Source organism: Lycium barbarum, chromosome 11 (genome assembly GCF_019175385.1).
Source record: "Lycium barbarum isolate Lr01 chromosome 11, ASM1917538v2, whole genome shotgun sequence".
Lineage (NCBI taxonomy): Eukaryota > Viridiplantae > Streptophyta > Magnoliopsida > Solanales > Solanaceae > Lycium > Lycium barbarum.
In genome coordinates, this window is record NC_083347.1 from 90,698,079 (window position 1) to 90,712,430 (window position 14,352).

Below are 14,352 nucleotides of genomic sequence, written 5' to 3' on the forward strand. Positions count from 1 at the left end.
GTAGAATTCCAGATCCACTACCTAGAAGTTTTGATTCTACTAAAACATGTGCATATCATTCGGGGGTAAAAGGTCATTCCACTGATCGTTGTTACGCATTGAAACATAAGGTTGAAGATCTTATTGAAGCAAAACAGATCATGATCAAACAATCGGCACCAAATGTGGTTAACAATCCACTCTCGACCCATGATGGGGCCACGATAAATATGATTGGAATAGATGAAAATGATGACGATCCAGCCGAATTCATAGTGCCTGTGGATAGCGTGGAAGATCATGGTCTTGTAGCCGTTGCTTCTCCGGCTATAGTGATAAGAGGTTTTGTGCCTGTTGAGATATTAGGAGCTTCATCAACGCCTGTGGAGGTAGTCCGAGCGCCAAATCAGTTACCTGTACTAGATACCAAAGCCGTACCGTGGAATTATCAACAAGCTGTGATGGAGTGTCGAGGAAAGGAAACGATTACTGACAAGACTAAGACGTCAGGAATGACAAGGTCCGGAAGGTGTTATACCCCTGAAGAGCTAGCTAGATTGAGGCAAACTAAAGAAAACAATGTGCCTCCCAAAAGGGTCGTGACAGAAGCCGAGGCAGAAGAATTTTTGAGGAAGATTAAGGCCAGTGAGTACTCAGTTGTGGATCAGTTGAAAAAGACCAATGCCCAGATTCCTATTCTCTCTTTGCTTTTGAGTTCGGATGTACACAGAAATGCACTCTTGAAAACTTTGAGTGAAGCATATGTTCCAAGAGAAACAACTAGTGAGACGTTAGCTGGATTAGTTGGGCGCGTGCTAGACAGTCATCGAATCAGCTTCGATAATGAAGAAATTCCACCGGAGGGATGTAGTCACAACAAAGCACTTCATATAACTGTCAAGTGTCGTAACATGTTTGTGTCTAAAGTGTTGATTGATGGAGGCTCTGGACTTAACATTTGTCCACTAACAAGTCTGAAGAAGATCGGATATAATATTAGCGAGCTTAAGACCAGTGATATGAATATTCGAGCATTTGACGGGGCTCAAAGACGTCCTATTGGAGAAATAGAGTTGAATGTGCTGATTGGACCTGTTGAGTTCATTATGGATTTTCAAATACTTGATATCTCCACGACATACAACATGTTGTTTGGAAGACCGTGGATCCATATGGCTGGAGCTGTGCCATCTACTTTGCACCACACTGTCCAATTTGAGTGGGATCAACAACAAATATGCATACATGGAGAAGGTGACACATCTATCTATCGAGAGCAATCCATTCCATTCATCGAGGCAACAGGAGGGTTCGATGGAACAACTTACCATGCTTGGGAGGTTGTGAATGTTACTAAAGTGGGTGAAGTGTTTCAAACTCAAGAATCAAAAAGGTCATGCGCCGCAATTATGGTTGCAAAGGAAATGTTGAAAAATGGGTATCAACCTGGATTTGGGTTAGGGAAGACGTTAAATGGGCGGGTTGAGCCTGTAGTTCTCCCTGCGCAACAGTTTACATTTGGTTTGGGATATGAACCAACTGAGGGGGAAGTGAAGAAAGCACGAAAGAATAAAGGGAAGGAGATTTTCTTGCCGAAATCCATTCCCACCATTGATCAAACTTTCTCAAAACCCGCCATCTCCAAAACTTCAGATCTGACTATTGAAGTTGCCTATGATGATATTGTGGAAGGCATCAAGAACTTGTTCGTGGAAGATGAAGATGATCATGCTGTGGTAATCAAAGACTTTGCTGAAATATTGACCTTATAAGCTGCCGAGCCAGGACCTGAGTTGCAGAATTGGACTTTTATCTCAGCCCCGGTTCGCCGGGAGTTTCAGTAATTTAAGTTTAAATTTTCTTTTGTAATAGGCCGGAGGCATCAGCTAGAACATTTAGTTTCTTTTTGTCATGTTGCCTCTATGTTTTGTTACGGCCTTTCTAAATTAGGACTTTGTCATTTGTTTTGTAATGAACTACGTCTGGCCTGACTTCCTTTTGGATACATAGGCAGCCCATATCGGGTTCGGCCACTTTTTTTTCAAAATCTTTCAGTGTCTTTGTTTTGTGGGTGGAACTACGTGTGGCCTGATTTCCTTTTGGATACGTAGGCAACCCACATCGGGTTCGGCCCTCCCTTTTATTAAAACAAACACTCAAAATTTCTTATTTTGCCCACGAACTACGTCTGGCCTGATTCCTTTGGGATACGTAGGCAACCCGAGGCGGGTTCGGCCCTTCTATTTTTAATTTTTCAATATCTTCGGTTTGTCCAAACCATTTTGGTTCCTATACGATATATACGGATTTTTATATAAGATTTTGCTCTCCCATTTTTTAAATTCATATGTCCTAATATTTTGAAACTGGGACAAATTTTTGAAATCGGTCAAATCGCTTCCATAAACTTTCATTATAAGTTCTCACTTTCCAATTGTTTAGAACCAAGCGCCTCCAGGACTGGAAACTGGGACAATTTTTAGAAGTATCACAAAAGTAGTCTTAAATGTTCAACAATTTTAAATAAAGTCCGTTCATATCTTTCTAGAAATGTTGATAAATTCGAATTCGAGTCTTCACAATCATTTTATCTATTAAATCCATTAAGTATCTCCCTTCGAAGTTATCCAAATCTCGTTGTTCTTGTTTTTCAAAACACACTTTTTATAACTGAAACTCCCCGGCAAGGAGAAATATGTGGTGAAGCATCGAAGAACGTGGACGCGACCGAAGCAAGAATCAATTCAAGGGCCAAGTTTCCCGACATGCACAAGTCAATCAATTTTCTTTTAAACTCACAATTTTTCTTTGATGAGACAGGTTCAATTAACATGAATATGATGCCTATTTGACTCTTCTTGAAATTTTAATTATGGACATATTCAGAAAGTTAGCATTCTTCAAAATGCAAATATTCTTCAATGTGGATTCAAAGGTAGCTTGCGCTAAACGGTGGACGTTGTTCCGCTCATCATGAAATTTTGATCGCAACAGTGGACACAAATTTATCTTCTCAACCAAAGGCTGTGAGCATAATTCTTTCAAACCCAGCTATTTACATATTCTTATCACTAACAGTTGTTTTAGCTCGTGGCATTTCTCGATGGATCAAGTACACCTAATCGTGGATTTAAATTTCTCCAAAGTGGATACTGACATTGGTCACCTGTTATTGGTTAGAATTCCTCAATTTTGTCATCACTTTGTACATATTTATTTATTTCAAGTCGCTAACAAGTTATTTTAGAATGTGGTATTTTAATAAGATAACAAGATCGAAATCTTGCGTCATATATTAAATTGTGGAGATAATTATAGATTTAACTTCCGTCACAACGGGACATGGATTAGGATGTGGATATAAACGTGGATACCTTTCTACAATACTATTTTTTTAAAGTGAACGTGGATTTACATTTACATTGTGGATGTGGACGTGGAAGTGGAAGTAGATTTATATTATAAAAAAAAAATTGTGGAAAAGGATGTGGATTCATATGAACATTGTGGACGTGGAAGTGGATTTGTTTTAAAGTTTGTGAAAGTGGAGGTGGATTTATTTTCTTGCACCGTGGAAAGTGGATGTGGATTTATTTTCGAAAGTGGATGTGTACCGTATAATACGGACGTGGAAGTGGATGTGTACCGTATAATACGGACGTGGAAGTGGATGTGGATTTATTTTTTATACCGTATAATACAGACGTGGATTTATTTTTGCACCGTATAATACGAACGTGGATTTATTTTTGCGCCGTATAATACGGACGTGGAAGTGGATGTGGATTTATTTTTTGTACCGTATAATACAGACGTGGAAGTGGATGTGGATTTACATTTTTTTGTACCGTGAAATGCGGACGTGGATTTATATTTTTGAACTGTGGAAGTGGACGTGGATTTATTTTTCTGCACTGTGGAAGTGGATGTGGATTTACATTTTTGTACCGTGGAAGTGGACGTGGATTTATATTTCAGTTCAGGCACCCACCTCATAATGCGGGTATTTTATATTTCAGTTCAGGCACCCACCTCATAATGCGGGTATTTTATATTTCAGTTCAGGCACCCACCTCATAATGCGGGTATTTTATATTTCAGTTCAGGCACCCACCTCATAATGCGGGTATTTTATATTTCAGTTTAGGCACCTCATAATGCGGGTATTTTAAATTTCGGTTCAGGCACCCACCTCATAATGCGGCTGTCACACCCCATTTTAACCGGATCGATTTAGGGAATATGACGTATTGGTGATTCCTGTTTATTTTGTTTTAAGGAGTCGCCACCTAATTAATTTACCGGTGAATTAGGACACCTAAATGTTAACTAAGGTAAAGTTAGAACTAAACCTCCATTAATAGTCTGCTTAACCAGTGTGATTCTAGGTAAGGGCTCTATATTATCCTAAAGGGAAGGGGTTAGGCATCCTTTAGAATCCGTTAACTTACGGTTATCCGACCAAACTTAGGTTAATTAGTTAGGGCTCAGTATAATGTTTGAATTTTAAAAAATGACTTACAAGTATTGCTTAGGTATTAAAGGAAAGTAATGTTGGTTAAGATTTATGAAAAAATAAAATAATTTGCACAAAAGAGGACTTTATACGCTACTTAAAAAATAAGACTTATAAATATTGCTTAGACTTTAAATGAAAGCAATAAATAATGCTATTTAAAATAATACTTGTAGAAAATATAATGGCTCGCATAAAAGAGGATTTTAAATGCTATTTAAAATAAAAGCTTAAATATTACTAAGACTTTATATGACAATATAATAAATGCTACTCAAGATAAGACTTGTATGAAATTATGATATTTTGCCCATAAATGATGGCTTTTGAGAAAGAGGATTTAGCGATTTTGAACTTTGAATAAATTATGTTATATGAATGTAGCAATATAGAAAAACCGAGACTTATAAACAGAATTCAAAATATGTCATATTAATTATACTTAACTAAAAATATGCATGATTGTTTCAACTTGAATGAGTTTCCTATAAAATATATCTGAATTTGTAGTGACATATTAATGACGTCTTGAAAACGATAAAATATGTATAGTCATGCCATTTTTTGCCAATCAATCATTCCGAATAAAATATAAATATTAAACGTTATAAATAATTTTAACGTAAAAAAGAAGATAATAAGATTTATAGAGTTGATGGTTAGTCTTCCTTAAACTAACTACCCGTCACTAAAACTAAACCTACTAATTCATTAAGATTTATCTAAACTAAGAAAACAAAACAAACAAAGAGTTAATTACATAATACAAATTAAATGCACAAAATAAACAGAGGAGAAGATAATTTAAATGGGCTCAGCCCATTTTTAAGAAGGGCTGCTGTAATCGGGCACGGACTCAGCCCATTTTGAAGGATGGCTGATCTGCTGTTGTTGGGCTGGACACGGAAAAGATTTCATTGGGCTTTTAGCCCAACACCGAATGTGGAAGAAGAACGAGTCCCTCGGACTCGTATATGATGGTCATGCATAAAAATGAAAGGAAAAGGATTAGTACACAATTGACCAATAAGGTTAACCACACACAATGTAAATAAAATGGATTAGTGGAGTATACTTGCAATATGCAAACGCCTATTAAATGTAAAGAGGTATACTGGCCATATTATTTGTTCACCAAAAACCACCACAGATCCCACATAACTATCGATATACACTAGACAAACAGATCACTTAAAGACAATTAGGAGTCTTTAGAGATAGGGATACTCCATGAATAGAGAAAGGGATTTAACGTCATTAACACACAATGGTATAACTAACTATATGGGATGATGCTCTCAATATACACTAGGTATACCATCATATTCATGTTAGTATAGGTGTACAGAATTGAATATATTTGGTATATATGAGTATGTACCCTCTATATACTATAGCCATTCAATCATATAAGAGAAGAAGTGGGAAAGAGCAATCATGCTAAGTCACATTGCATGCTTTAACCAATACAAGCAACCTCACAGTATCAAACTAACTGCCAGTTTTATAGCCTATGATAATACCCAATTCTATGTTTTAATTTAATTGCTTGCAGAAGCAAACCAAATAGAACAACAAAGTATTTCATATCATAAATATGGGGCAACAGTCACCAGCTTCCCTCATTGCCTTAACAGAATTGGAGCAATTGTGGGTGCATTAAAACATTCTAACCAGCCGATTACGCTAAACACAGAGCTCAGTTATAACTATATCGAAGCAGTAGCAGCTGACTTAGCACTACACTCTTATCAAATGAAAACATCTATTCCCTTTAAAACTAGTGGTTCTCTTAGGATGTTATCGACATCGTATCACAGCAACCAACAATTAATAACGACAGACACAATGATGGGCATAAAACAGCGGCAAAATTCAACTAATGACATGTTTGAGACATTATACAAAAGGGACTCCCAAGAAGGGGGACACAACATTCAGCCAATATCCACCTGATATACATACTAAATCCATATTCTATTTGGCACACGATAGATGTCTGGAAAACTGCAGGATGTACTAAGAAAGAGGGAAGGGTGAAAATATCTTAACCATATTTTGCTTAAGAGAGGAAACAACATTGGGAAAATCAGCCCATCATTTAGACACCCTAGATCAAAGCAACTTCAGGATTTATTCCAAGACTAACTAGGCTTCCATTTAGATAAAAAGCAGAGGCTGAACAGATTCTTTGGTACGCAGTATAACATCAATTCCTATCCAGGGAAATAACAAGCAGCACATTGAAATCCTTACTAGCTCGTTTGATCAAACAACATCTAAATCTGCTTACTTAATCAATTTTAACAAACAACCTGTAAATCATGATTAACTAGAACACGACCAATATATAATGCACACTTAACATAAACAGTCTGGATCAAAATGGCTTCGAAAGCATGTTTATATGAACAGACTAAACATGGTGTACCTCCTAATGAATGCAACAGCAAACTAATCACCACTATTAAATTAGTTCACATAACCACTAATTAAAATACTAGTCAAATTGATTTATATAATCTTTATTCCTTTTCAGACTAAAAATCAAGATCGAACACGAACATGAATCAACACAGACAAACTATTCTAACACATATACATATATTAGACTACATGCACAAATCACATGGAAACAGCAAAATGAACTAACACAGAACCATTAATCCTAAAGTAACATGAAATACACCAAAAACATAAGAGAAGAATCACCTGCTTCGGGTGCAGCGAAGTGGGTGCGAATCTTCGATCTACACTCGAACACTTCAAATTCGAGGTTGCGAAACTCAGATTCGCAACAAACACAGAACAGACGAAAAATCGTTTGAGTATTTCTGATTCGATATTTCTTGTGATATTGTGACAACTAAACAAACTATTTCGCAGGGATTTCTTGAACCGAAAAAAAAATCAGTTATTGGGGAACTTTCTGAATCAAAGATCCTGTTCTTTTGGGGGTTTCACCGATCAAGCTCAAAAAATCCCCCTTTTTCCGATCCCTCTCAACAACTATTTATAGGTCTTTTTTAGGGTTTTCTCTGAAGAAAGAGCGAGAGGAATGGGGATAAAACAAAGTGGGGGTCACAGAAATCGTGGGGAACAGGGTGTGGTGGAGACGACAGAGGTAACGTGAGGGTGTCAGAGGTATGGTGGAGGCGTGGGAGAGAGAATCAGTGGGGGGTTGTCAGAGATGAAGTGGATGATAACGTGGGAGCATGGAGGCGTCAGAGGTAGAAGAAAAATGTGAGGGGTGTGTGCGACGGAGGGAGAAACGGTGGGTGGCGATGAGAAGTGAGGAGATGGTGGTGTAGAGGTGGTGGCGACGGCGGAGACGAGGAAAAGAGAGAAGAAGGAACGAAGAGGGAGGTGGGGTGAGAAATGAGAGGAAACCCTAAGGGTTTCCCCTTTTTTGGACGAAATGGGTCGGACCCAGTCCATAAATGGACTGGGTCAATTTTTTAGACCGGATATTAAGAGAATAGGCTAATAAATTAAAACACGAATTATTCTAAAAATTGAGATAAGAGATATGGACTAGTCCAAAAAATATTAGGGGTTAATCGGACTTTGATTTGGGGTCCGGTAAGTCAAAATATGGACCGAGTGCAAAGAATAGTTTGGCTTCTAAATTTAAATAAAGGACCTGTTTAAATAACTTGTGTTAAATATTTCTCAATACAAAATATGCAATCTTCAATGCTCGGATAAAAGTGACGTTGTACTAGCCGTGCAATAATATTCCGACAATTCGCACTGAAATAAATACTATTGTTTAATTATGCAAAGATAAATGCTATGCGTGTGCGTAAACTGGTAAAATACTAAGATGATAAAAATTGTGAACTGTAATAATAATAATAATAATAATAATAATAATAATAATAATAATAATAATTAGTAACTGTAATATAATAATGAAACCCCGGCTTTGATAAAAGGCTAATAATCATAGTAAAATATAATATATATATTTTTTAATTTTTCACAAAATGTTAGGAGCATAAATAGGTATTTTGGAAGAGAGGCGGGACAAAATTGGGTGTCAACAACTTGTCCCTCTTTGCCCGGTAATGATGAAAAGAGTTGTCGGGCAAAGACGTTGACTCAGTAGCCTATTTTGTCTCGGCTAAAGGAAATTTGAAAGGGTCATGACCGATCTCCGGTCTCTGAGTTGTCTACATATCTCGGGCTATACGAGATTCAGGTCGAGTGTAGTTCTGCGACAATTACGACACTTGAACCCCAATTGGCGCGAAACTTGCAAAATATTGTCTCAGTGCTGAATTATGATAACACTGGGTATTGTGATAGAAACTTGAGAATTCTAAAAATTGAATTGCTGGAACGCAAGAGAATACTTGTAATTAGAGACAAGTGTTCGAGGTAGATCTTTGACCCGTGTCGGGAAGTCTGATTATCCTTCCCGACAAATTGCCCCAGTTCGCTGCCGAAGAGAAAGTTCCACGATTTGATGTGTGATGCCAACTTTGATATTGTCAAAAGCCATCAGCTAAAAACAGATGTTAGCAATAAAGAAATATATGTAAATAAGGCAGGGTTGGAGAAGTTACACTTGCAACCCCTGCTTCGAAAGTTGAATCCACATTCGGAGGTGATGCCCGAACTGAAATATAAGATACCCACATTCGGAGGTGGGTGCCTGAACTTGAAATATAAGATACCCGCATTCGGAGGTGGGCGCCTGAACTTGAAATATAAGATACCCGCATTCGGAGGTGGGCGCCTGAACTGAAATATAAGATACCCGCATTCGGAGGTGGGTGCCTGAACTTGAAATATAAGATACCCGCATTCGGAGGTGGGCGCCTGAACTTGAAATATAAGATACCCGCATTCGGAGGTGGGTGCCTGAACTTGAAATATAAGATACCCGCATTCGGAGGTGGGCGCCTGAACTGAAATGTAAGATACCCGTATTCGGAGGTGGGTGCCTGAACTTGAAATATAAGATACCCGCATTCGGAGGCGGGCGCCTGAACTGAAATGTAAGATACCCGCATTCGGAGGTGGGTGCCTGAACTGAACATTGAAATACCCGCATTCTAAGGTGGGTGCCTAAATTGAAAATTGACATACCCGCATTCTAAGGTGGGTGCCTAATTTGAACATTGAAATACCCGCATTCTAAGGTGGGTGCCTTAATTGAACATTGAAATACCCGCATTCTAAGGTGGGTGCCTGCATTGAAATTGACATACCCGCATTCTAAGGTGGGTGCCTAAATTAAATTTTGAAATACCCGCATTCTAAGGTGGGTGCCTAATTAAATTTTGAAATACCCGCATTCTAAGGTGGGTGCCTAAGTTGAAAATTGACATACCCGCATTCTAAGGTGGGTGCCTAATTTGAACATTGAAATACCCGCATTCTAAGGTGGGTGCCTGAATTGAACATTGAAATACCCGCATTCTAAGGTGGGTGCCTAAATTAAATTTTGAAATACCCGTATTCTAAGGTGGGTGCCTAAAATTGAAAATTGACATACCCGCATTCTAAGGTGGGTGCCTGGATTGAACATTGAAATACCCGCATTCTAAGGTGGGTGCCTAAATTAAATTTTGACATACCCGCATTCTAAGGTGGGTGCCTAAATCACGTCCACTTCCCACGGTGCAAAAAATGTAAATCCATATCCATTTCCAGAGTGCAGAAAAATAAATTTAAGTCCACTTTCACAGTTCAAAATATAAATCCACGTCCGCATTTCACGGTACAAAATGTAAATCCACGTCGACTTTCATGTCCGTATTATACGGTATAAAATAAATCTACATCTACTTTCACGTCCGTATTATACGGCGCAAAAAATAAATCCACTTTTACTTTCTAAAACATAAATCCGTATCCCCTCTCTACAATTATATGTATATTTTTTGTAATATAATCCTATTTCCACTTCCATGCTCGCATTCACAATGTAAATGTAAATCCACGTCCACTTTAGAGATAATATTGTAAAAAGATATCCACATCTTACTCCATGTCCCATTGTGACGGGGGTTAAATCTATAATTAACCCCACAATTTGATATACGATGCCATATTTCGATCTGGTTATCTTATTAAAATACCTCATTCTAAAAGAATTTGATAATGATTTGAACATGTATGAAGTGATGATGAAATTGAGGAATTCTAACCAATAACAGGTGATCAAGGTCAGTGTCCATGATTATATGTATTCGATCCATCGAGGAATGTCACGAGCTAAAACAACTGTTAGTGATAAGAATAAATAGCTGGGTCTGAAAGAATTATACTTACAGCCCTTGGTTGAGAAGATGAATTTGTGTCCACCGTTGCAATCGAAATTTCGTGATGAGTGGAACGACACCCGTCGTTCGGCATAAGCTACCTTTGCATCCACGCTGAAGAGTATTTGCATTTTGAAGAAAGTTAACTTTTTGATCACGCCCATAATTTAATACATGCACCGTGTTCATGTTAATTGGACCTGTCTCAACAAAGAAAAATTGTGAGTTTAAAAGAAAATTGGTTGACTTGTGCATGTCGGGGAACTTGGCCCTTGAATTGACTTTTGTCTCGGTCGCGTCCACGTTCTTCGATGTCTCACCACATATCTTGCTTTGCCGGAGAGTTTCAGTTATAAAAAAAAATGTATTTTGAAAATAAAAGTAATGAGATTTGGATGACTTTGAAAGGAAATACTTAGTGGCTCTAATAGGTAAAATGATTAGGAAGACTATATTTTTGAATTTATCCGCATTTTAGAAATATATGGATGGACTTTTATTTAAAATTGTTAAACATTTAAGACCATTTTTATGCTACTTCTAAAACATTTGTCCCAGTTTCCAGTCCTGGAGGCGCTTGGTTCTGAACAATTGAAAAGTGAGAAAGTTGTAATGAAAATTTTGGAAGCGATTTGACCGATTTCAAAAATTTGTCCCAGTTTCAAGATACTAAGACATATGAATTTAAACAGTGGAAGACCAAAATCTTATATAAAAGTCCTTATGTATCTTATAGGAACTAAAATGGTTCGGACAAACCAAAAATATTGAAAATTTTAAAAACTAGAAGGGCCGAACCCGCCTCGGGTTGCCTACGTATCCCCAAAGGAATCAGGCCAGACGTAGTTCGTGATCAAAATAAGAACTTTTGAGTTTTTTTTTTTAATAAAAGGGAGGGCCGAACCCGATATGGGTTGCCTAAATTGAAATGAGCTGGTCGAGAAGAGGTAAAATAGCTTGCTTGGTTTGAGAATCTGGCATAGGCAAAATTTAACGAACCCCATGAGATGGAGTTATATGTGGCGGATTTTGAGAAAATGACCGATTTTGAGTCATGTGGCTTAATTCAGCAACTCGTCGCTCCAGACGAGCAATTATCTCCAAATGTGTTTCTGGTTTATTAGAGGATGTGGGATTACTGGTAAACTAAGAGATGGCTCAGATGAAGTGGTTGCATTGATCAAAATTTGCTCCATTTTTAGAACGAGTCTTTTGGTTAATCAGGTGATTAGCGATGAGCTAGAGTTTAATTTATTGGTTTCAGATTGTGTGAAATATGAATGTTCCGACAGTCCCCCTTTAGCACAAGTCAACCTTTTGGTTTTGAAAATGAGTTTAAAAAGAAAAAAGATAAAACAAGAAAAAGAAAAAGAAAATGAGTCAGTATACTGTAAGGACATATTATTGCATATAAACACATTATTGCACATAATATATCTCGTTTTATAATGCAAGGGACCCCTTTATGCCAGAGGTAGGCCTAACGAATATTTGAAGGACAAACATGTCTTTTATGTATCATTCCACAATTCTTTCTAAAACTGATTTACGAGAATAATAAAAATTTATTACATGCCAGTTTAATAATACAATTCAAAGTTAATCTAAGATATCTAACACTTCATCTCCACTAATTTCTTTTGGTTGTCTTCGACCTCCGGCATTAATTTGGATGTTCCACGACAACCTGCAACAAAGGTCAGTTTCCTTGAAATATTTATCTATAGAGTATTAGGTCCACATAATCCACATATTTGTCCTTCAAATAATGCACATAAATAGTGAATAGTGTCACTTAGAGTCATAGACTCATTTGGACATTTGGTAAGGTTGATTAATGAACTTAATACTCCAAGGGTATTAAGCCTCCTAGGTTTAAAATGATGCATGTCCTTACAAGGTTTTGGTTTTCGCTCTACCTAGGTAGACTAAGAATGGTTTTCCTATGACACAAGGCTCCCCCAAGCGGACAACTTGGAAGTGGAAAGTCCGTGGCCGTCGACTGCACCGCCGATCGACTAAATCCACAAGACCAATCCAACTAAAGGGGTAATTTAGTAGTGCACGGGAGCAAACTGCGAAGCCGCTTTAAGTGTGTGAATATGTGTGAGTTTTCCAGGAGTGGAAGAAATATGAGCGGAATGCCAATTTAAGGAAAGCAATAACATACATATTACATAGAAAATTTACATAAGGAATAAAATAAAAACAACCAAAAGCATATAAGGAGAAAGCAATAATAAAGGCAAAAAAAGAAAAACAAACAAAATATCCAACAAATTAACTATTAACCTAAGTTGTTATGGTTAAGAACCTAAAGTCCCCAGCAGAGTCGCCAAGCTGTCACACCCCATTTTAACCGGATCGATTTAGGGAGTATGACGTATTGGTGATTCCTGTTTATTTTGTTTTAAGGAGTCGCCACCTAATTAATTTACCGGTGAATTAGGACACCTAAATGTTAACTAAGGTAAAGTTAGAACTAAACCTCCATTAATAGTCTGCTTAACCAGTGTGATTCTAGGTAAGGGCTCTATATTATCCTAAAGGGAAGGGGTTAGGCATCCTTTAGAATCCATTAACTTACGGTTATCCGACCAAACTTAGGTTAATTAGTTAGGGCTCAGTATAATGTTTGAATTTTAAAAAATGACTTACAAGTATTGCTTAGGTATTAAAGGAAAGTAATGTTGGTTAAGATTTATGAAAAAATAAAATAATTTGCACAAAAGAGGACTTTATACGCTACTTAAAAAATAAGACTTATAAATATTGGTGGAGACGACAGAGGTAACGTGAGGGTGTCAGAGGTATGGTGGAGGCGTGGGAGAGAGAATCAGTGGGGGGTTGTCAGAGATGAAGTGGATGATAACGTGGGAGCATGGAGGCGTCAGAGGTAGAAGAAAAATGTGAGGGGTGTGTGCGACGGAGGGAGAAACGGTGGGTGGCGATGAGAAGTGAGGAGATGGTGGTGTAGAGGTGGTGGCGACGGCGGAGACGAGGAAAAGAGAGAAGAAGGAACGAAGAGGGAGGTGGGGTGAGAAATGAGAGGAAACCCTAAGGGTTTCCCCTTTTTTGGACGAAATGGGTCGGACCCAGTCCATAAATGGACTGGGTCAATTTTTTAGACCGGATATTAAGAGAATAGGCTAATAAATTAAAACACGAATTATTCTAAAAATTGAGATAAGAGATATGGACTAGTCCAAAAAATATTAGGGGTTAATCGGACTTTGATTTGGGGTCCGGTAAGTCAAAATATGGACCGAGTGCAAAGAATAGTTTGGCTTCTAAATTTAAATAAAGGACCTGTTTAAATAACTTGTGTTAAATATTTCTCAATACAAAATATGCAATCTTCAATGCTCGGATAAAAGTGACGTTGTACTAGCCGTGCAATAATATTCCGACAATTCGCACTGAAATAAATACTATTGTTTAATTATGCAAAGATAAATGCTATGCGTGTGCGTAAACTGGTAAAATACTAAGATGATAAAAATTGTGAACTGTAATAATAATAATAATAATAATAATAATAATAATAATAATAATTAGTAACTGTAATATAATAATGAAACC